General features: G+C 42.7%; 1 pseudogene across 1 annotated transcript in view; it reads left to right on the plus strand.

Moving 5' to 3' along the window:
• Nucleotides 1-18494, plus strand: part of LOC124031406 — a 34463-nt pseudogene extending 15969 nt beyond the window's left edge. Inside the window, exons 8-15 of the transcript XR_006838123.1 lie at nucleotides 4334-4686; nucleotides 4851-5034; nucleotides 14733-14938; nucleotides 15826-15958; nucleotides 16093-16213; nucleotides 16465-16585; nucleotides 16688-16994; nucleotides 17207-18494. The product of XR_006838123.1 is annotated as a polyhomeotic-like protein 2 (transcript). The remainder of the gene's footprint in view (nucleotides 1-4333; nucleotides 4687-4850; nucleotides 5035-14732; nucleotides 14939-15825; nucleotides 15959-16092; nucleotides 16214-16464; nucleotides 16586-16687; nucleotides 16995-17206) is intronic.
• The last annotated feature ends 6733 nt before the right edge of the window (nucleotides 18495-25227 follow it).

Here is a 25227-nt window from a genome sequence, read left to right on the forward strand (position 1 = left end):
CCCTGTTTCTAAGAACTCTAAGGCTTAATTCCACAATGACTACCACCTTGGAGCACTCACTTCTATAATCATTAAGTGCTTTGACAGGCTGGTTGTTTCACACATTAACTCCACCATCCCAGCCACCCTAGACTCACTTGCATACCCTCCCAACAGATCCATAGGCGACTCAATCTCAATTGCTCTCCACACTGCACTCACCCACCTAGATAAGAAGTATACCTGTAAGAATGCTGATCATTGACAGCTCAGTGTTCAACACCATTGTCCCCTCCAAGCTCGTCACCAAGCTTAGGACTCTGGGTCTGAACATCTCCCTCTGCAACTGGATCTTGGACTTCCTGATGGGCCGACCCCAGGTGGTGAGGGTAGGCAACATCACCTCCGCCATGCTGACCCATAACACAGGGGCCCCACAAGGGTGTGTGCTTAGTACTCCCTGTTGACCCACAACTGTGTGGCGACGCACAACTCCAACACTATTATCACGTTTGCTGACCACATGACAGTGGTAGTCCTGATCACCGGCAACAATGAGTCCACATACAGGGAGGAGGTCGGTGACCTGGCAGTGTGGTACCTGAGCAACAACATCTGCCACAATGTCAGCATGACTAAGGAGCTGATCGTGGACTACAGGAAACGGGCGGGGGCACACCCCCATCCACATTTACTGGGTAGCAGGGGAGCAGGTCGAGAGCTTCAAGTTCCTCTGTGTCCATATCACTAAAGACTTAAAATGGTCCAAACACACGCACAGTCGTGAAGAAGGAGCGGCAGTGCCTCTTGCCCCTCAGCAGGTTGAAAAAGTTTGGCATGGGCCCTCAAATCCTCAAAAGGTTCTACAGCTGTACCATTGAGACCACATTAACTGGGTGCAGCGCTGCTTGGTATGTCAATAGCACTGCCCTCGATTGCATGGCGCAACAGAGTGTTGTGCGGACAGCCCAGAACATCACTGGGGTCGAGCTCCCTGCCAGCCAGGACCTTTATATCAGGCGGTGTGAAAAGCATGCCCGGAAAATCGTCATACTCCAACCACCCAAGCCATAGACTATTTTCTCTTCTGCCGCACTGTAAGAGGTACTGGTGCATCAAGTCTTACACCAACACGCTCTTGAACAGCTTCTATCCCCAAGCAATACAGCTGATAAATGGCTAACAAAAACAAAATAGCTACGCAGACTATTTGAGAGAAATTATATATTTTATTGACTTTTTATTTCAGTCTTTACACTGTCTCTATGCACACTCACTGGGCCCTACACACTGACACACACTGTCACTCCATCTCACACACACACACACACACACACACACACACACACACACACACACACACACACACACACACACACACACACACACACACACACACACACACACACACACACACACACACATTCACTCACACCGTTATTTGCTCACTCACACATAATATGCACATTTACAGTGCATTCGTAACGTATTCCAACCCCTTCACTTTTTCCACATTTTGTTACGTTACAGCCTTGTTCTAAAATGTATTGAATTACTTTTTTCCATCATCAGTCTACACAATGCCCCATAATGACAAAGCAAAAACAGGTTTAGACCTTTTTGCAATTTTTTGTACATATAAAATAACTGAAATGCCCCTTTACGTTAGCAGCAATTACAGCCTCGAGTCTTCTTAGCTATGACGCTACAAGCTTGGCACGCCTGTATTTTGGGAGTTTCTCCCATTCTTCTCTGCAGATCCTCTCAAGCTATATCAGGTTGGATGAGGAGCATCTCTGCACAACTATTTTCAGATCTTTCCAGAGATGTTCGATCGGGTTCAAGTCTGGGCTCTGGCTGGGCCACTCAAGGGCATTGAGACTTGTTCCGACACCACAATCATTCCTGGCTGTGAGCTTATGGTCGTTGTCCTGTTAGGTGAACCTTCGCCCCAGTCTGAGGTCCTGAGAGCTCTGGAGCAGGTTTTCATCAAAGTTCTCTCTGTACTTTGATCTGTTCTTCTTTCCCTCGATCCTGACTAGTTTCCTTGTCCCTGCTGCTGATAAACATCCCCACAGCATGATGCTGCCACCACCATGCTTCTCCGTATGGATGGTGGTAGGTTTCCTCCAGACGTGACGCTTGGTATTCAGGCCAAAGAGTTCAATCTTGGTTTCATCCGACCAGAGAATCTTGTTTCTCATTGTCTGAGAGTCTTTAGGTGCCTTTTTAGAAAACTCCAAATGGACGGTCATGTGCCTTTTACTGAGGAGTGGCTAGCGTCTGGCCACTCTAGTATAAAGGCCTGATTGGTGGAGTGCTGCTGAGATGCTTGTCCTTCTGGAAGGTTTTCCCATCTCCACAGAGCAACTCTGGAGGCCACTGTGTTCTTGGGGACCTTCAATGCTGCAGAATTATTTGTTTTTGTCTCTGAGCTATACAGACATTTCCGCCAACCTCATTGCTTGTTTTCTACTCTGACATGCGCTGTCAACTGTGGGACCTTATATAGACAGGTGTGGGCCTTACCAGATCATGTCCAATCAATTGAATATACCACAGGTGGGCTCCAAGTTGTAGAAACATCTCAAGGATGATCAATGGAAACAGGATGCACCGGAGCTCAATTTTGAGTGTCATAGCAAAGGGTCTGAATACTTATGTAAAGAAGGTATTACATTCTTTTTTTTCTCCTTTTTTTTTTTTACTTCAACCTGTTTTTTGCTTTATTATGAGGTGTTGTGTGTAGATTGAAGGGGGAAAAAATATATTTTAATCAATTTTAGAATAAGGCTGTAATGTAAAAAAAAAGGAAGGGGTCTGAATACTTTCCATATGCACTCTACCTGTTTGTCATGAAGTGATTTACCGTGATGTGTGGGTGAGGTTTCTAAACTAAAGCAGCAATAGTAGATTGCAGAAACTCCGGTATTTTCCAGGCTGCTATTGAAACCCCATAGGGAATGTGCACTGAGTCCTTTCCTCTAGACATTCTGAAACAACACACAGGTATGGGGGAGTGGTTGCTTAGTGAGGCCTTAATCCAAAGGCCTTGAGGGACAAAAGGCATTTAAATGAATCCCCCGTCCTCTCCTTCCAAGACTTTTCTCTGTTACTCATTACAGTGCTTGAGAAAGCTGTCGAGCAGGACTGAGATTTGTTGCTTGTATCCGGTTTGCAGTCGTTCGGAAATCCACTCATCTGTTCACACAAGTGCTTGGCCTATCTGCTGAATTGATAGCCGTTATCATACAGCCTCTTTTCCATTTATCCTTAGTGAGGGCTGGGTGGTAGGTAGACCTTTACTATGTTATCATGTAATTGAGAGTATCTGTCAAAGGATTTTATCATGCTACTTTCTGAGAGATGTCAGTCTTCACCCTGTACTTAGTGAAACTATAGCTAACCACATGCTGTGGGTTTCATAGAGTTTTGCCACGTGAAAATCAAGCACTTTCCAGAAGATCCTGTGGTATAAATGACTAATGACATGCAACTCTGCCGGATGGAAACGTCTCTATTTTCACAGCAGGGTAGACTGTGGTTACCGCGAAACAGAGAAACATTCATACCAGATGGAGCCTATCCCACACAAAATATACTAAAAAAGGGGGGCAGGGAGGAACCATAATATCTTTGGCATCAATCCTTCATAATCAAAAGAGATCCACGAAGGTTAATGTTTAGACTCCTCAGACACTGTTAGTTTACTAAGATCATCTGAGTGAAGCTACTGTAAGGCCCTAGGGCTTACACCTGAGACAAACAGGTTAACAGCTCCTGGGAGAGATGATTCATGAGAACCCTCCCTCACAGTAATGATGAGGGCCAGATCCAACCTCATTGTTTCCTTGGGAGAGTTGTTTGGGAGTGTTTGGGCAACTGAAGGCTTGGGGGATTGACTCACAGATGACTACATACAGCATGTCATGGAGCATTTGCTCCTTCTTATTTCCCTCTGGCTTTCCTCCTGCATATGTTTGGCTGTTGCTGTGTAGAGTCCATTTCACTGAACGACAGTACAATACATGAATGATGAGTTGTGTCCCTGGGTTCTGGGAAGTTAAGTCCTCAGGTTGTCATTTTGTCAGCAGAAGCCCTGTCAGGTGATGACAGACCCTTTGGATACATTAGTGAGTAATGGCTGGTCAAAACCTCGACAATGGTTTAAGGCAAGTCTGCCTTGTGCTTTTCAACAAGGTCTTTTGACAACAATAGCAAATGAATTAATTCCTTTTTAGAGGTCAACTATTCAGGTTTTTTTGTGGGAAGAGTCAATTTTCCTTTTGTGTACATGTCCTGACTTAACTATAAGATTTTTTTAATGTATCCTAATCCTCGATTCTTGTTCCAGCATACACCCAGATTCAGCCCCACTCCCTGGTCCAGCAGCACAAACAGCAGCAGTTTGTGATCCAGCAGACCCAGGCTTCCCAGAGGACCCAGGGCCAGCTACTGCAAACTGCCTCCATCCAGCCACACCTGCAGACTACCTCTCTGGTCCCCCATTCCCCCAGCCAGCCAGGCCCTATCCCTGTGCTGCCCAAACCCACCTCTCACCACCAACCCACTACACCCAGTCAGCAGGCAACCATCTTTCACTCCACCATCAGCCCACATGCTCTCCACTCCAACCTGAGCCAAGCCAAAGCCCAGCCAGTACAACTCACAGCCATTAACCTCCAGATACAACCAGCGCCCTCACAGGTTAGTACACAGCAGTCACAACAAGAATTATGGAAATGGGAGAGGATTACTCTGTAACAATGTGTCAGTAAGCCTAAAATATATCAATAATCTCTTGTCATTAGTCAAATATGTTTCACTAAACTCTCTCTCCCTTCTCTCTATATTCTATTACGTACTCTCAGGCTTCCCGATTGGTCCAGGACAGTAAAGGGCAGGACAAGCCCACGTCATTGGTGGTCAGAGAGCGCTGCCCAACTACCAGAGTACAGCAGCAGTGTACCCCATCTGCCCAGTCTCCACCACAAGCCACCAAGCCAACAGAGCAGCCAAAGACTGACCCAGTCACACCCATCAGCCAACCACAAGGTAGCAGGACATTTGGTTTTAATGATTCATGTTAACAAGCTTGTATCACCCCATCTCTTAGTTCTATTGCCTAGAGGCAGGACTGGGGGTGGTCTATTGTTGTCATATCATATTTACAACCAATTACAACTTTGGAAAGCCAGATCTAACATAATCCGCTCTGCCATGTACTGCTCTCCAGGGGCTTAATTTATCAAAGGTGTGTGCACAAGAAAGACTCTTTCAACCTTGCGTTCGCCAGTTTTCCCGCCGGTTGGTATTTATCCATTTAGAACTTGACGGGAAAGTTGCGTATCTCACCTACAGCTCAGACCAATGCGTATGCACAACTTCTAGTGGTTGATCAATTCTATTGCAAGAAAATATTGTTCTTCTGGGGAAATTTTTGTTTGATGCACAGGAATTATAATGGTAGGCTAATAAAGACTTTTGAAATGTAATGATAAAGCCGATGCATTTGATGTTGGTAAGGAGATCACATAGCAGTATAAAGCCTAATATGGTTCTTTGACTTTTATTGTATAGGCCTATAGGTCATCATCATATTTTCTAACATGACTGGTTTATTCCCGCTACACATCAATTATTAGCCTACCATTTATCCATCGCTCATTCAATAGATGTCGTGAGGTGCGTACTGGCGTCAGAGAAGTCAGGCGCATGAGAGCGAAAACTGATTTACAACGGTGTTGTTTAATATGCATAAACCACCGTTAACGTCTTTGGGATAGGGGGCAGCATTTTCACATTTGGATGAATAGCGTGCCCAGAGTGAACTGCCTCATACTCAGTTCCAGATGCTAATATATGCATATTATTATTAGTATTGGATAGAAAACACCCTGAAGTTTCTAAAACTATTTGAATGATGTCTGTGAGTATAACAGAGCTCTTATGGCAGGCAAAAAACCCAAACAGGAAGTGGGAAATCTGAGGTTTGTAGTTTTTGAACTCAGCCCCTATCGAATACATCAGTGGTTCTTAACCTGGGTTCGATCGAACCCCAGGGGTTCGGTGAGTCAGTCTCAGGGGTTCGGCGGAGGTCAAGACACACATCCGACTCATATGATTTGTGATGACACGCCATCATTGGCTGCAGGTGATCACGCTTCATCGCTTGGCCTATCTGTGCTGCAGGGAATTTGGTGCGCTCAGAAGTCGTCTTGTGATTTCTTTCTTAATATTTTAATCCCTTCATACTTACTATGTCGAGCAAAGAAATAAAGTGGTCAGACGAATATGTATAATATGGATTCACATGTATAACAGAACGTGATGGGAGTCAGCGTCCTAACTGCATGATTTGCAATGCTAAGTTGAGCAATTCTAGTCTAGCACCGGCAAAACTAAGAGAACACTTCCTTAAGCTGCATGGAGATGGAAAATACAAGAACACAACGCTCACTGAATTCAAGGTGAAGAGAGCCAGATTCGAGGAAAAGGCTACTCTGCCTGTTCTCGGCTTTGTACCCATCAACAAACCGATCCTCACAGCATCGTACGAAGTTGCTTACCTGATCGCAAAGCAGGGCAAACCACACACCATTGGTGAAACACTCATAAAACCAGCTGTGTTGAAGATGGCGAATATCATGATGGGAAAAGAGGCTGAAGTTAATTCTGAGTTCATTCTCATTTTAGCATACATGGCTGAAATCTTCGCAGCTCTCAGTCATCTCAATCAAAAGATGCAGGGCGGTGGAGTCAACATCATCGAAGTGGAGGAAAACCTGAAGGCTTAAAAAAAAGCTACTGTTATGGAAACGACGAACAGAGAACAATAACTTCGCAAACTTTCCCCTGCTGGACGGCTGTGTAAGTAAGATCGAAGATGTATCTGGAATCGGAGACATTTCTGCACCTTCGGAACTGAAGCAAGCAATGGTCACACACTTAGATGAGCTTGCAAAGTATCTTGACGGATACTTCCCTACAAGAGAGTCATATCCAGCATGGGTGAGACAGCCGTTCACGTTTAGTGTTGAGACAACAGATGTCAATGATGAATACCTCGACGAAATCATTGAAATTCAGCAGAGCCACGTTCAACAGCAACTCTTCAGAACAACAACTCTTTCAACGTTTTGGTGTCAACAAATGGTAGCGTACCTTGTTATTGCTAAGAAATCTCTGGAGATTTTCATACCGTTTGTTACAACATATCTTTGCGAGCAATCCTTTGAGGATGCTGGACATAAAAACGAAGAAAAGGAACAGACTTTGTTGTGAAAATGACATGAGAGTGGCACTTGCCAAGGTGAAGCTGCGCATTTCTGAACTGGTCTCTGAAAGGAAACAGCAGAAGTCACACTGATTTGCAGCAAATATTCATTATTATGTTTTTGTTTTTGTGTGAAAATCATGTTTTGATGATTTTGTTCTTTGAACACAGTGATGTTGATGCACGGTTCATTTTGTGCACCAGTAAACTATGTTATGAATTGGAAAAAATAATATTTTATTTTTCCAATGAAGAAGGGTTCGGTGAATGCGCATAAGAAACTGGTGGGGTTCAGTACCTCCAACAAGGTTAAGAACCACTGGAATACATATACACATATGGGTTATTTTGCACTTCCTAAGGCTTCCACAAGATGTCAACCGTCTTTAGAACATTGTTCCAGGCTTCTACTGTGAGGTGGGAGCAAATGAGAGCTGTTTGACTAAGGGGTCTGGCAGCAGCCTCGTTCTCAGTCACGCGTTCACATGAGAGGTATCTCTCGTTCCGTTGCTTTTCTACAGACAATGGAATTCTCCGGTTGGAACATTATTGAACATTTATGATAAAAACATCCTAAAGATTGATTCAATGCATAGTTTGACATGTTTCTTCGACCTGTAATATAACTTTTTTAACTTTTCATCCGACCTGAACAAGCGTTTGGATTTGTTTACCAAACGCCCTAACAAAAGAAGCTATTTGGACATAAATTATAGACATTATCGAACAAAACAAACATTTATGGTGGAACTGCGGTTCCTGGGAGTGCATTCCGATGAAGATCAAAGGTAAGTTAATATTTATAATGCTATTTTTGACTAATGTTGACTGCGCAACATAGCGGATATTTATTTTGGCTGGTTTGGGCTCTGAGAGCCGTACTCAGATTATGCTTTTTCCGTAAAGTTTTTTTGAAATCTGACACAGCGGTTGCATTAAGGAGAAGTTTATCTAAAGTTCCATGCATAACACTTGAATTTTCAAAAACATTTATAATGAGTATTTCTGTGAACTCATGTGGCTTTCTGCACAGTTTACAGCATGTTTTAGAACTACTGAACGTAACGCGCCAATGTAAAATTAGATTTGTTGATATAAATATGCACTTTATTGAACAAAACATACATGTATTGTGTAACATGAAGTCCTATGTGTATCAAGATCATCAAAGGTTAGTGAATAATTTTATCTCTATTTGTGCTTTTTGTGACTCCTCTCTTTGGCTGGAAAAATGGCTGTGTTTTTCTGTGGCTTGGTGGTGACCTAACATAATTGTTTGTGTAGCTTTCTCTGTAAAGCATTTTTTAAATCAGACACTGTGGCTGGATTAATGATAATTTTATCTTTTAAAATGGTGCCAAATACTTGTATGTTTGAGAAATTTGATTTATGAAATTTCTGTTTTGTATTTGGTGCCCTGCAATTTCATTAGCTGTTGGCGAAGGGTTCAGTCCTAAACAGGTTAACAGAACAATACAATAAATGGGTCAAACAAAACCCGGTAAATACCAGCATACCGTGCGTGCATAAGCACTACAAGAAACAATTACCGACAAGGACATGAGGGGGAACAGAGGGTTAAATACACAACATGTAATTGATGGAATTGGAACCAGGTGTGATGGAAGATGAGACAAAACCAATGGAAAATGAAAAGTGTATCAGCGATGGCTAGAAGGTCGATGACTCCGACCGCCAAACGCCGCCCGAACAAGGAGAGGGACCAACTTTGGCAGAAGTTGTGACAGTACCCCCCCTCCCCCCTTGACATGCAGCTCCAGCAGCACATCGACACCAGCCTCGGGGACGACCCGGAGGGCGAGGCGCAGGGCGATCCGGACGAAGACGGTGGAACTCCTGCAGCATTGAAGGGTCCAACACGTTCTCGCCTAGAGCCCAGCACCTCTCCTCCGGACCGTACCCCTCCCACTCCACGAGATCCTGAAGGCCCCTCGCCAGACGCCTCAAATCCAGTACGGAGCGGACGGAGTACGCCGGGCCCCCCCCCCCCCCGATGTCTAGAGGGGGCAGAGAAAGCTCCCGCACCTCAGACTCTTGGAGCGGGCCAGCCTGAGGAGAGACACATGGAATGAGGGGTTAGTACGGTAATTGGTTCGAAGCTATAACCTATAACAAACCTTGTTCACTCTCCTCAGGACTTTAAATGGCCCCACAAACCACGGACCCAGCTTCCGGCAGGGCAGGAGGGGCAGGTTTCAGCAGGCGTCACGGCCTGCTGAAGGTGAACACGGACAGCTTCCCATATCTCCTCCACGCACCTGAACCAGTCGTCCACCGCAGGAACCTCGATCTGACTCTGATGCCAAGGCGCCTGAACCGGCTGGTACCCCAGTACGCACTGGAAGGGAGAGAGGTTAGTGGGGGAGTGGCGAAGCAAGTTCTGTTTCATCTCGGCCCAAGACACGAACACCGCCCACTCCCGCGGCCGGTCCTGGCAATAGGACCGCAGAATCCTGCCCACATCCTGGTTCGCTCTCTCCACCTGCCCATTACTCTCAGGGTGAAACCCTGAAGTAAGGCTGATCGAGACCCCCAGATGTTCCATGAACGCTTTCCAGACCCTAGACGTGAACTGGGGACCTTGATCAGACACTATATCCTCAGGCACCCTGTAGTGCCGGAAGATGTGTGTAAACAAGGCCTCCGCAGTCTGTAGGGCCGAAACCTGGTGGTTTCCTTGATAATTTGTGTCAGATTGAGGGCATCTATTTTAGATTGTAGGGCTGCTGGGGTATTAAGCATATCCAGTTTGTCACCTAACAGAACGAACTCTGAAGATAGATTGGGGGGCAATCAATTCACATATGGTGTCCAGGGCACAGCTGGGAGCTGAGGGGGGTCTATAACAGGCGGGAACAGTGAGACTTATTTCTGGAGAGATTCATTTTAAACATTAGAAGCTTGACCTGTTTGGGCATAGCCCTGGAATGTATGACAGAACTTTGCAAGCTATCTCTGCAGTAGATTGCAACTCCTCCCCCTTTGGCAGTTCTATCTTGACGGAAAATGTTGTAGTAGGGGATGGAAATCTCAGAATTGTTGGTGACCTTCCTAAGCCAGGATTCAGAAAAGGCAAGGACATCAGGGCTGGCGGAGTGTGCTAAAGCAGTGAGTAAAACAAATTTAGGGAGGAAGCTTCTGATGTTAACATGCATGAAACCAAGGCTCTTTTGATTACAGAAGTCGACAAATGAGAGTGCTTGGGGACACGCAGGGCCTGGGTTAGCCTCCACATCACCCGAGGAACAGAGGAGGAGTAGGATGAGGGTACAGCTAAAGGCTTGCAAAACTGGTCGTCTAGTGCGTTGGGGACAGAGAATAAAAGGAGCAGATTTCTGGGCGTGGTATAATAGATTCAGGGCATAATGTGAAGACAGGGGTATGGTGGGGTGCAGGTACAGTGGAGGTAAACCCAGGCACTGAGTGACGATATGAGAGGTTGCATCTCTGGACACGCTGATTATACTGGGTGAGGTCACCGCATGTGTGGGAGGTGGGACAAAGGTATCTAAGGCATGTACAGTGAGACTAGGGGCTCCGCAGTAAACTAAAACAATGATAATTATCCTAAACAACAGTATACAAGGCATATTGACATTTGAGAGAGACATAAAGCAATCACAGGTGTTGATTGGGAGAGCCAGCTTAGTCAACAACGGGTGAGACAACAACCGTTAATCAGGGAAGACAACAGGTAAAATGGCGATGAATGGGCAGAGAGGGTCGGTTAACTACATACAGGGCCTGAGTTCGGGGCTAGTGCCAACAGGTAAACAAAGTGGAGTACCGTGATAGTCCAGCAGGCATCAGCTTAGTAGCCAAGTGATCATAGGGTCCAGTGTACAGCAATAGATGAAACAGGGAAGCCGCTAGGTAGTCGTTTCTAAGCTAGCACACGGAAGACACAGCATTTAAAGTTAGCAGTCCGGGGTAAGTAGAAGCGTCTGCTCCGTCTTCCGGCTAAGGCCGGACAGCTGATGGAATTATGTCTGCGGACCAGTCGTGTTGGTACGGAGGGGCACCGTGTCGACGAAGGGACCGGGCCAGATGGCGAAAGAGGTATTGTAGTTGTGATAATTTCATTTGGTAGCCGGGAGATGCGCCTGGCTAGGGGCTAGCTTCGGGGCTAGCTAGCTGTGATGATCAATGGTCCAGGGTTTACGGCAGGAATCTGGTGTTGTAGTGGAGAAAAACAGTCCGAGGCTGGCAGGTATTATCCAGGCTAAAAAAAACGGTTGGTGCCTGAGCAGAGGGTAAAGGCCGCCAGCAGTGTTTTAACAATGACTAAATAGCTAGTAACTTAGCTAATTAGCTGGCTACCTTCTGAGGAAAGTTATTGCTATAGGGTCTAAAAAAAATAGCGGATACTTATCAGATTGAGTGAGGCGGGTTACTGGAAGGTATATTTAATTTTAAAATGGAAAAAGAAATTGAAAAATAAATTGGAATATATACAAAAAAGACAAATGCAAAAAGTAAACGATAGGACAACAAACCGCAACTGCACTGCTACGCCATCTTGGATTATATGTATAATCGTGCAATAACCAAGAAAGTGTTGCAAGTCAAAATATATTTTAGATTCTTCAAAGTAGCCACCCTTTGCCTTGATGACAGCTTTCCACACTCGTACTGTATGTTCATGGGATAAATCCCAATAATGTTTTGCACCAGAAAATCCTAGAATCTAGACATGTAACCGACCGCCTTGATTCGGTCTTATGTAGCAAAATTTGAAAGTTGATAAACCTGTAACTTTACTTTTGATAAAATGGCCTTGAACGTGTTGGTACCTACTGGAGAGCTCTTCTTTTGTCTGCATCCCTTCAGCATCATTCACACCCTTTTAAGTTTTAGCCCCCACTAATACTCAGACCATTTTACTCAACCTGGTAGAGCTGGTTAAGTTGTTTTCATGTTATCCGGAGCGTCAGTGACTGTGCTTCTTGCAACAATTGAATTACGCTTTTTCTGCCAACATTTACTGACACCGGTTATATTCAACGGGTGTTGAGTGTTTGTAAATTCACCAGTTATTCTATGCTGTGGCACACAAGATTGCTCTGAAATCGAACACACCGAAATGGTTACTTGCATAGTGGCAAGCTAGCTAAACAATGAAGCATAATCACAACTCATGACGTTACTACCCTGCATGAATCTGCAGGTAGCTAACCAACCAGATTCAATGTTAGCTAGCTAACATTAGGCTATAACTGGCCAAGCAAATGGTTCTGAGATATGAATAATAAGATCCTACAGGTAACGTTAGCTAGCTAATAGTACACTAACTTGAAATGAAACCACTTTCTGTCAAAATTAGAAACGTGTAATATCTGAAAATGTAGCTAGCTAGGCTATCTTACCCGTATATATCATGGATGGATGCGTCTCCTGTTGGATGCCATGGTTGCCCTTAGTTTGAAGAAGTAATCAGGAGACTGTTGTTTTCTCCATCTCCTTAGCTATCATACTCAAATTCCACTGATTTCAAAACTTGGTCCTCCATAAAGTGGAGAGCAACACTTATGCAGTTTTACTACGTGGTGAAAAAAAATTAAAGCTGTGTTAAACAGGATTACCTAGACATACTGACCAGCTCAAATGGACAGACGCGTGCTATATGGCAGACCAATCCAAACTCGTCTCTCGGCATGTCCAGCCCACTCATTCTCAGCCAATCATGACTAGCGGGAAGGTTCCTGCTTTTTCTGTTGCTAAACCAACTATGCTTGTAATTTAACAATTTTATTCATATATACAGATGGCATACACGTTTGTTATTAAGACACATGAAGGTTCACATGTTCGAGAAGGCATTTCTGCCACAAAAACACCTTTTGATGAAAAAATATTTAAGTTCAAATGGCTCTCCTGTGACGTAGTGACCCGCGATATACGCCTAGTTACCTGAAACGGGTCACATATGCCCTAATTTAGTAAGACATTTACACAAAGTTGATAAATTATGCACCAGGTTTGGAGGCAGATCTGTTCTTAATGTTTGTCAGCTGTGCTCGTGGCTTTGGTCAGGGATGAGGAATCTTGTCTGGTTATCCCCAATGGAACCATTGAGGAGCAGTGGACACCGTGTTCCTGTCGGGGAGAGTTAAATGTCAAATTTGTTATGGACAAAAATATTGTGCTTTAATATTTTAGTCAAATGGAAAATGTGTTTTATGATGGTAGTAGTCTTAAACTCTCGCTCATTCAAAATGCTGAACATGCAGATTATATTAAAAGGTTCCGTTTTTATTGCTACTGTTCTTGTAAAAGTGAAATATGTAAAGCCACAAGGCTCTTTTTTTCTGACTAGTGCTTGGGTGTGAATGCATAGTCGAGGCGTTCCGATTGCCACTGAGGTTCAGAATAAACAGTCATCTTTGATGTCTAAAAATAGAGGCAGGACCTCTGGCTCTCTGCTTGGACCAGATTGCAACACATTCAGAGCCTACTGTGTGGTTGAACATAACCCAAAGTTGCAGAATATAGCCAACTGCTCCTGGTATTTATTATGCTTACTTAAACCATATTTTGTGCAGTATCCTAGAGTATGTTTCCTTATAAAGAGAATGAAGGTTTCTTTTGGTTTGCAATTGTGGAATTTTATGCTACATTGGGTCACAGGACCTGCATTTGTATAAAGACTAAAGAGCGGTTCCTGTGTGTCAGTAGTTGCTCAGATAGACGTGAGCCCTGTGAATTAGCAGGGCTGAGATTATTCACGTGAGAAGAACCAGAAATGTGTCTGTCAACATAAGTGAAGTGTTTTTATTTTCATGTGTCTAATTGTTAGAGTATAAGTGCAGAGTACATGTCTATGGAGGAAAAAGAGAGGGCGGTACCTTTTTGAAGTATTTAATTATTCTGCTCTGCCCACCTCTCACCATTGGTGCAGGGCTCGATCGAGCGAGTGTCTCTGTTCTGTATTGCGTGCTTTGTAGTACAGTTATTGCTTTGAAAGAGAGAGGCAGGCCATAGCGCGTGCTTGTGTATTGAATCGGATAAAAGCACAAGTGAAGCGGCAGGAAGAATTTAGGTGAGCCAATTCTTATTTCCCTTTTGAAATGGAACAGTTGTTGAACTTGATCAGTACTTTTAAGGGTTTTAACATTTTTGCAAACAGCCACGGAAGCGTTTGTTGTTTTCATGCATAGGTTACTACTTCAACAACTGCGCCGTTTTCGTATTTTGATATCCTGATACGCATTAGTTACTGATGAAAATGTATCTTGTGAGTTACATTACAAACGCTTGGTAATGGAAGTGGGCCCCTGACACAGGATTTGACAGGTGGATGATCGATATAATTATTTACATTAGTACTTGAATAACTATCGAAGACAACGAAAGTGACATGAATACATTCTAAAACATTGAGTACATTGAGTACATGTGGGCCACATCATCGAATGATGCAATGCGTTATCTGCTCCTCTTAATTTGTAATTGGCAGGAGTCACTACAACCAACAGGGTGAATGCTGCACCTGGGACTCCACCTCCAGCCATGACCTCGGGAAATGAGAACGAGGCGCCCACTCTGACAGGGAGCATCCCACAGAATGGGGAGAACAAGCCACCCCAGGCTATCGTCAAGCCCCAGGTCCTCACCCACGTTATTGAGGGCTTTGTCATCCAGGAGGGAGCTGAACCCTTCCCTGTAAGTGCCTTCTCCCATGGTACTCCTTAGCAGCTAGGAGTAAACAACATGCCACTATCTCAAGAGTGATTTCCCACAGGGGCATATTCCTAATAGCAACAAACCCAAACAATCATGCAACATCACTCTCTGTGCTAAGCAATGACAAATGGCAATGTCTTACTATTGTTTGCCTTGGTCATAAATTCTAATAGCCTTCTGTAGTCCAAAATATTGTTCCATACAGAGATGTCTGTGAAAGAAGGCACACAGATGTTAAGACCACAATTAAGGAACCCCACCTCTTTAAGGAATACCTAGGATAGGATAAGTAATCCCTCTCACCCCCCCCCCCCTTTAAGATTTAGATGCACTATTGTAAAGTGACTGTTCCACTGGACGTCATAAGGTGAATGCACCAATTTGTAAGTCGCTCTGGATAAGAGCGTCTGCTAAATGACTTAAATGTAAATGTAATGTAAATGTTATTTTTGAGAGAGGTGGGGCGCAAAATGTTGATACACACAAGTGACTGTGCCTATTTGACTTATCAATTAACAACTCCCTGTTTCCTAGTGGATGTTTGCTGCACAGGCTTTATTATAGTTTATGGACACAGCATTGTTAGTCTGCCATTGTATTGCTGTCATAGGGGTGGCAGGATAGCCTAGTGGTTAGAGCCTTGGACTAGTAACCGGAAGGTTGCAAGATCAAATCCCCGAGCTGACAAGGTACAAATCTGTCGTTCTGTCCTTGAGCAGGCAGTTAACCCACTGTTCCTAGGCCATCATTGAAAACAAGAATTTGTTCTTAACTGACTTGCCTAGTTAAATAAAGGTAAAAAAATATTTTTTAAATAAATAGCTTGGAAAGAGTGCCATTAAGCCATCACATGTTGTCTTCCCCAGATTGAGCGGTTGCCTGTGATGATGGACAGCCCAAAGAAGCTGCATGAGCAGCTCTCCTCTGACCCCGACAAGACTCCTGTTAGTAACCCCACCAACACCACAGACTCTGAGACAGAGGAGCTGACCCCTCAAGGTAAGGGATGTCATGTATGGAGTGATTGAAGCCATCTTATTTGGCAAGCAACACATGGACTTTCTAAGTGCTACAGCTTCATAACAATGTAAGAGATGTGGATCTTTCATGGAATTATTTTGATTTGTCCACAGAATTAAAAGACCAAGAAGATTCAGATTCTCCCAAACTGAGCTGTGAATTCTGTGGCTGGGTGGACTTTGCCTACAAATTCAAGGGGTCAAAACGGTTTTGTTCCATGGTGTGTGCAAAAAGGTAATTCACATTTGGGGTACCATTTCTAATCAATCAAATGTATTCATAAAGCCCTTTTTACAAAGAGCAGATGTCACAGTGCTTATACAGAAACCCAGCCTAAAAACCCCAAACTGCAAGCAATGCAGATAGATGTAGAATGTTTAGATCCTTTCAGTGGGTTAAATCCATCATGGTCAGAGCTCCTCAGTAGTGTTGCTTTGAGGTGTGGGATGGGAGTGGACATAACTATTATCCTTGTTGTGGAACAGGTATAATGTTGGTTGCAGGAAGCGGATAGGCCTTTTCCATCCAGAAAGGACCAAAACATCCAACCGCTGGCACAGAAGGTCACACAACAGCGGCCACCAAAGTATTGATTCTAAGAAGCAGGTAGGATAATCTCCTACTTCTCCACTGACATCACAGCTCCTCTGTGAACAAACATGCTCCCCTCAGTGACACCAGAGCTGACACATGGGTTTTGTGTTTCAGAAGCTGTCCCCTATGCCTCAGCAGACCCAGGGGGGTTCAGTGTCCTCCCCGATTCCCTCCCAACCCAGCCAGGAAGAGTCCAGCCCCTGCTCTGACATGTCCAGCTATGAGGAGCCTCCGTCGCCCCTGTCAGCAGCCAGCTCAGGGCCACCAGCACCCCAGGCGGTGTCCCTCCTGGCAGGGAGAGGCTCGGACCAGGAGTCCACCCGGAGCCGAGAGCTGCCTCTCCTCACTCAGCACTTCCTGCCCAACGACCCCACCAAGTGGAATGTGGAGGAAGTATACGAGTTCATTCGCTCCCTTCCAGGTAAGTCTCATAAATACAGTATTTAGCTTAGGCCTACACCATGACTATATTATTCTGTAGGCATGATGATGTGATGATAGTAAGCTAATTTCCCCTCTGGGGATCAGTAACGTTTATTAATTCCTCAGTGGATTGTCTTATGTAGACAGTGTTCATGCTTGTCTATGACGTTAGATCATTTATTTAATGGGTTCGCTGTGGCTTGTTCCTAGGCTGCCAGGAGATAGCAGATGAGTTCCGCACTCAGGAGATAGACGGGCAGGCCATGCTCCTACTGAAAGAGGACCACCTTATGAGTGCCATGAACATTAAACTGGGACCTGCACTTAAGATCTACGCAAGCATCAACATGCTCAAAGACTCTTAGCCATGATGGGTTGATATGGTGCTGATGTGTGTGCATTTGTGTATGTCTGTGTGCGTGTTAGTCTGTGTTTGGTGGGAAGGAGTCATACTCTGGGACAAGATTAAACATGTCGCCATCGCACTGATGACTACCTTACCGCTGCACTACCATTTTTCATCCCACCTTTGGATTGGCTCCTTCACGGTACATTTATCCATGGCCTGCAGACAGGTGGACAACTGGTCATTCCATTGGTTGTCAAGGAGAAGTTTCCAGGGAAATACTTTAATGGACTGACTGCGTTAGAGTAATGGCACAAATAGTGCTAAAAGCACTGCAAGGATATATTTGAGCTTGTAGGAAAAGATGTGAAAATGTGGGTATATCTGCATTACTTTCTTCTGAAGTATAATTGTGATTTTTAATTATCATTGTGGTATGTTTTATTTTGGTGCTGATCTGATGTTATTGACAGCCGTACGTGTACAGTATGTTTGTCAGGGAACAAATTAAAGCCAGTCACCAGTTTGAGTCTTATACAACAGATGCTTAGCTCCATTTTATAATGATCAGCAACTATACACTGCATGGCATTTCACTGTGCTCAGAGCAGTTTTCTCTGTTACTTTGTGACATTGATAGTCTCTCTAGGCCCATAAAATGTACAGAGAAAGTATCTTCTTTCCAAATGTGATTTACCAAGATGCCATGCCTTTATTTATTCCTGGGTCAGATTTCACATCCTGTGAGGTCTTCTATGACTGTAGGGTTGACCCATGCTATCTATGGGTTGACCACAAGGCTGAAAAGATGCATAACTCAATGAACTCACTGTGGATGTTCACCATCATACCTCTTTTATTCCACTAGCACTTAAAATGATTGGTTCTCTTCTCCATAGTTTAAATTAATACAACCAACATTACTTGATTGGGTTTGACATTCAAATATTTGGTTTGGTGAGTTGTCAAGATCTGTATGAGTCTAAAGCTACCTTTAAGGAATTACATGCTTGTATTTGCTTTTAAGTTATCCATAATGTTTTATATAAAAATTAAGTATTTTGAAATATGCAAACATGTAAATATCATGGCTTGGGGAAGGTGTCTTTTTAGTGTTTTTATTTTAAAAAATATTGTATGCTTGTCATGTGATGAATGGTCAATTGTGTTTTTAATTGTTTGAGATGATGCTTTGTCAAATGCCTGTATTTATCGAAGAACTGAATTTGTTACACAACATTTTCCAATGATAAATCTGCAACAGTCAGTTGTATGTTTTTATTTTTGTGTTAAAATCTATATTTGCTTGAGTTTGATATTATGGCATGTCGGTACAGTAACAAGACCAGTAGCTTCACTGATCGCACATAGTCCTCTGGATGGATTGCAGTTGTCTCCAGAACTCCGAAAGATTTTCCTTCCTTCCTTCTGTCTTGTATCATTATTACATGGGACATGTATTAGTGTAAGTACATGGTAACATATTTATCTGAATTATATTGTCACAAATGTAGCCTGTCCTCTAGTGGTGCTTAAAGGGTAGTGATTGTACTACAATTGAAGTACTACAATTGAAGTACAGTGGGTTTGAATATTGAATAGGTTGGTGTATTGAATACGTTAATAGTGGCTGCTTTCAAGTCTTTCAATTATAATATATGCAATTGAATAGTTAGGATATGTGGCAGACAAATGTCACCATTCAGTGCGTGGGAAGAATTGATCAGTGATTTGGGATTATTTTAGTCCTAGTGTTAGGATTCACCAATCACTTCTTATCACTCAAAGTGATGTGTGGTCTGGGGTTTTGCTTTTAGGCTTAGCCATATGTCAGTAACTTCTAAACCAAATAACTTCACATATCTTCATTGTAATGGGTTTAAACACAGTTTCCCATGCTTGTTCAAAGAACCATAATTAATTAACATGCACCTGTGGAACGGTCATTAAGACACTGACAGATTACAGACGGTAGGCAATTAAGGTCACAGTTATGATAACTTAGGACACTAAAGAGGCCTTTCTACTGACTCTGAAAAACACCAAAAGAAAGATGCCCAGGGTCCCTGCTCATCTGCGTAAATGTGCCTTAGGCATGCTGCAAGGACACATGAGGACTGCAGATGTGGCCAGGGCAAGAAATTGCAATGTCCATACTGAGACACCGAAGACAGCGCTACAGGGAGACAGGACGGACAGCTGATCGCCCTCGCAGTGGCAAATCGAGTGTAAGAACACCTGCACAGGATCGGTACATCAGAACATCACACCTGTGGGACAGGTACAACAACTGCCCGAGTTACACCAGGAATACACAATCCCTTCATCAGTGCTCAGACTGTCCGCAAAAGGCTGAGAGGCTGGACTGGGGGCTTGTAGGCTTGTTGAAAGGCAGGTCCTCACCAGACATCACCGGCAACAATGTCGCCTATGGGCACAAACCACCGTCGCTGCTGTGCCAGACAGGACTGGCAAAAAGTGCTCTTCACTGACAAGTCAGGGTTTTGTCTCAACAGGGGTGATGGTCGGATTCACGTTTATCGTCGAAGGAATGAGCGTTACACCGAGGCCTGTACTCTGGAGCGGGATCGAGGTGGAGGGTCCGTCATGGTGTGGGGCGTTGTCACAGCATCATCGGACTGAGCTTGTCATTGCAGGCTATCTCAACACAGTGCGTTACAGGGAAGACATCCTCCTCCCTCATGTGGTACCCTTCTTGCAGGCTCATCCTGACGTGACCCTCCAGCATGACAATGCCACCAGCCATACAGCTCGTTCTGTGCGTGATTTCCTGCAAGACAGCAATGTCAGTGTTCTGCCATGGCCAGCGAATAAAACACCAAAAGAAAGATGCTCAATCCCATTGAGCACGTCTGTGTCCTGTTGGATCGGAGGGTGAGGGCTGTTCCCCCCTCCAGAAATGTCAGGGAACTTGCAGGTGCCTTGGTAGAAGAGTGGGGTAACATCTCAAAGCAAGAACTGGCAAGTCTGGTGCAGTCCATGAAGAGGAGATGCACTGCAGTACTTAGTATCTGGTGTGGCCACCAGCTCCATTGACTGTTACTTTTCATTTTGACCACCCCCCTTTGTTCAGGTACACATTATTCCATTTCTGTCAGTCACATGTCTGGCGAACTTGTTCAGTTTATGTCTCAGTTGTTGAATCTTATGTTCATACAAATATTTACACATGTTAAGTTTGCTGAAAATAAACGCAGTTGACAGTGAGAGGGCGTTTCTTTTTTTGCTGAGTTTACTTGCCATGGTTACGATCACACCATAGACATTCAAACCAGGTTTCACACCTGTCTGGTGTGCTTTAAAAAATTGACTCGAACATTTCCGCTTTGCTTATTCCCTGGTAATATTATACATCAAGGTGAACTTTTGTACCATTCCTAATTGTAAAAAAAATTATGTCGGCTCACACAGTCTCGGGGCTGAACTGGAAAAGCACACAGTGTTGCCAACTAATTTTCAGGGTAAGTTGCTGGAAGCAGTTTGATTTGTTGCTAAAGGTTTCTAAATGACAGTGTGGTGTCATTGCGTGGTAAAGTAAAACTGAGTCCTTACGTAGAATTCACAATAATCCTACTCAAATTCACTGGCCGGCTCTGCAAAAAATATGATTTGACATTTGTTCAGGTACAGACTCCCACTCTTTTCTGTACTTCTGGCTGTACAACTTTGATTGAGACATGTTGATTGATGTAAGTTCTGTTCAAGATCAAACATTCGTTACCAACTATATTCATTGAGTTTGGCTCCTCGAACCCATGCTGCTGCTGCTGTCAGCCAACAATGATTTGCAATTTGCTGCTGCTGCAGTCAGCCAACAATGATTTGCAATTTGCTGAAATTGCTGCTGCCTGGGCGCCTACTGCTGACGTCACTGACAACGCACTTTTGCAGCCAGGCAAAATATTTTTATTTTTTAAAATATTTTTTATTAACAAATCAATACATAAAGCACATGAGGGAACACAAGCATACATAGATTACAAACAATAGACAATCGAGCTAGGGGGTACAATATCACATTACAATTACACAAGGACCTTAAGGGACATGCATATACTTACAATTCTAACAGCTTTTTTGTTAGTAGAGCATTTAACCGTCTTAAAATACAGTTCAATTTCTTTTTGTAGGGTACGAAAATGTGGTTTTCTGTTTGTAAATTTACATTTGTGTATATGAGGGTTTGGCCCAAAGAATAATTAAATTAATTACATAAATATTATTCTGCTTATTTCTATTGTATGTAAAGAATCCAAACAGTACATCTCTCCACAATAGTGTAAAATCTTCATAAATGTGTTCAATTATAAACCTACTGATGTCTTGCCACAGTTTTCTTACATGTATACAATGCCAAAAAAGATGCACAACTGTTTCTGGGTGGTCATTACATAAGGAGCAATTTGAGTTGATGTTTTCCTTAAACTTCTTCATATAGTGGTTGGCAGGATAATATTTATGAATAATTTTAAAGGAAACTTCCTTAACTTTGTTAACAAGTAGGTATGTGTGTGGCAACATCCAAACTTTTTTCCAACAGATATTATCAATAAATCCATTCCAATAAGGCATGACATAAGGTATAGATACAACATCCTGCTGAAACAAGGATCGTATCGCTCTGTTGTTGAATGGACCAAAAGAGAAACAAATCTTTCCTACTGATGAGTCAACAGGGTCAACAGAAGGTAGGCTCTGAGGGTCAGGTCTTGACATGTTCCTGAATAACATAGCAACACCTGAGGGAATGGCATCTAAAACAATTGCAAAATCTTTAGGTGTTACAGGGACCTTGTAAAGTGATAAGAATTCTTTATAACTGAGTAAAAGACCCTCTGCATTTACCAGTTGACTCACCAATAGGATATTATTTCTGAACCAATATTCTAAAAACAGAGAGGTATTTTTATACAATATATCCTGATTATTCCATATATAATATCTGTGTGGAGAAAAATTGTGTTTATAAATTAAGGACCATGACAAGAAAACCTGCCGATGAAAAGCAGAAAGTTTCACTGGAACTTTGTCAATATTATAATTGCAAAACAACATGAAGTTAAGGCCACCAAAAGTAGAGAAGACATGGTGAGGAATACAATTCCAGATAGAAGTGGGTCTTCTTAGGAATTGTTTTATCCAGTTGATATTGAAAGTATTATTTAAAGTAGTAAAATCCAGAAAATTCAGTCCACCATTCTCATAAGTGTTCATTACAACAGTTTTCCTAATGTAATGGGTACGGTTTCTCCAAAGAAAGTTGAAAAGCATCTGGTTTATCTCCTTGCTTATTTTACGGTCAAGATATAAAGATTGAGCACCATATGTTAGTCTAGAGATACCTTCAGCCTTGGTTATTAGGACTCTACCTTTTAAAGACAAGTCCCTCTGTAGCCATTGATTTAGTTTCTTCTGGGTTTTTTTAATAAGAGGGTTAAAATTGAGTAAGCCTCTAGACTTCTGATCCTTTGTAATGGTTATGCCTAAATATGTAAGTTCTTCTTTTACTGGAATACCATAATATGAAGGTGTCACACAATCTTTGACAGCCATGAGTTCACATGTCTTAATGTTAAGATATAGACCAGACGCTTTGGAAAAGGATTGTATCACATTGATCGATATGGGAATTTGGTTAGCGTCTTTCAGAAAAAGTGTAGTATCGTCAGCCGGCTTATAATAATTTCTTTACCAGCTATGGAAATACCTTGTACAGGACTATTATTTAAAGAATTTTCAAGAAGTTGGGTGATTAATAAAAACAGGTACGGAGAGATAGGACAACCTTGCCTAATTCCTCTCTTTAACTAAAATCTAGGTGAGGTGCCATATTTCAATTTGATAGAGCTGTTACCATTTGCATAGAGAGTCTTAATAGCCTTACAGAAAAAATCCCCAAAGCCAAGTCTCTCAAGGGAGTGGAAGAGAGACTGATGCTCTACTGTGTCAAATGCTTTATAAAAATATAAAAATAATATGAAGCTATCCTCAGTTATTAGGTCTGAGTAGTCAAGTACGTCTAATACTAGTCTGACATTGTTAGAAATATGTCTGTTCCTCATGAAGCCAGACTGTTTCATCAATGATTGCATCCAGGACTTCTTGAATTCTTTTTGCAAGTAGTGAGGCTAATATCTTATAGTCATTATTAAGAAGACAAATTGGATGCCAGTTATCGATGAGCAGCACTTCTTTTTTAGATTTAGGTATCAGTGTTATTAACCCCTGACTCATTGTAGGAGGGAGAACATTGTTTTTAATACTCTCTAAAAAGACTTCAAATAGGAAGGGAGCTACTTGTTCAGAAAATAATTTGTAAAATTCTGATGTAATTCCATCAACACCTGGTGATTTATTGTTCTTTAGATGTTTGATAGACTCTATAATCTCTTCAACTTTGATGGGTTCATCACACTGTTTAGATTCTATATCACTGATAGAGTGAACAATATTCAGTGAGTTCAAAAAACATATCTGTGGATTCCTGACAGTACGTAGAGCTATACAATTTTCTGTAAAAATTGCTGCAGTATTTAGCGATTAATTTTTGGTCATCTGTAATAACACCATCAATGTTTAACTTATGGACAGCCAGGCAAAAACGTTTTTGTCAATTAGAGGGAAAATGCGTGCATTTTAGCATTTGAGTCACTTTTCAAAAGTTGCTAAAAGTTCCAAATATTGTTTTTTAAGTAGCTAAATTTGTTGCTAGGTGCCGTTTAAAAAAAAGTTGCTAAATCTAGCAACAAAATTGCTAAATTGGCATCACTGCACACACACGCCCTCTGTTTTCATTCAACCATGGAGCAAACCATCAGTATGTGTCAAACATTAAGCTTGAAACCAGAACATTAAACGTTAGGGCAATTTTGGGTATGTTGAATTGATAATTGTTACTTATTTCAAATATGTGTTTACAGCGTATAGATTTGTAGTATGATTACTACATACAGTGCCTTGCGAAAGTATTCGGCCCCCTTGAACTTTGCGACCTTTTGCCACATTTCAGGCTTTAAACATAAAGATATAAAACACAATCATGAAGTGGAACGACATTTATTGGATATTTCAAACTTTTTTAACAAATTAAAAACTGAAAAATTGGGCGTGCAAAATTATTCAGCCCCCTTAAGTTAATACTTTGTAGCGCCACCTTTTGCTGCGATTACAGCTGTAAGTCGCTTGGGGTATGTCTCTATCAGTTTTGCACATCGAGAGACTGAAAATGTTTCCCATTCCTCCTTGCAAAACAGCTCGAGCTCAGTGAGGTTGGATGGAGAGCATTTGTGAACAGCAGTTTTCAGTTCTTTCCACAGATTCTCGATTGGATTCAGGTCTGGACTTTGACTTGGCCATTCTAACACCTGGATATGTTTATTTTTGAACCATTCCATTGTAGATTTTTCTTTATGTTTTGGATCATTGTCTTGTTGGAAGACAAATCTCCGTCCCAGTCTCAGGTCTTTTGCAGACTCCATCAGGTTTTCTTCCAGAATGGTCCTGTATTTGGCTCCATCCATCTTCCCATCAATTTTAACCATCTTCCCTGTCCCTGCTGAAGAAAAGCAGGCCCAAACCATGATGCTGCCACCACCATGTTTGACAGTGGGGATGGTGTGTTCAGGGTGATGAGCTGAAAGTTTAGAGGGACGGCCAGGTCTTGGTAGATTTGCAGTGGTCTGATACTCCTTCCATTTCAATATTATCGCTTGCACAGTGCTCCTTGGGATGTTTAAAGCTTGGGAAATCTTTTTGTATCCAAATCCGGCTTTAAACTTCTTCACAACAGTATCTCGGACCTGCCTGGTGTATGTGTTCCTTATTCTTCATGATGCTCTCTGCGCTTTTAACGGACCTCTGAGAC

The sequence above is a fragment of the Oncorhynchus gorbuscha genome, linkage group LG03, assembly GCF_021184085.1.
Source record: "Oncorhynchus gorbuscha isolate QuinsamMale2020 ecotype Even-year linkage group LG03, OgorEven_v1.0, whole genome shotgun sequence".
NCBI lineage: Eukaryota > Metazoa > Chordata > Actinopteri > Salmoniformes > Salmonidae > Oncorhynchus > Oncorhynchus gorbuscha.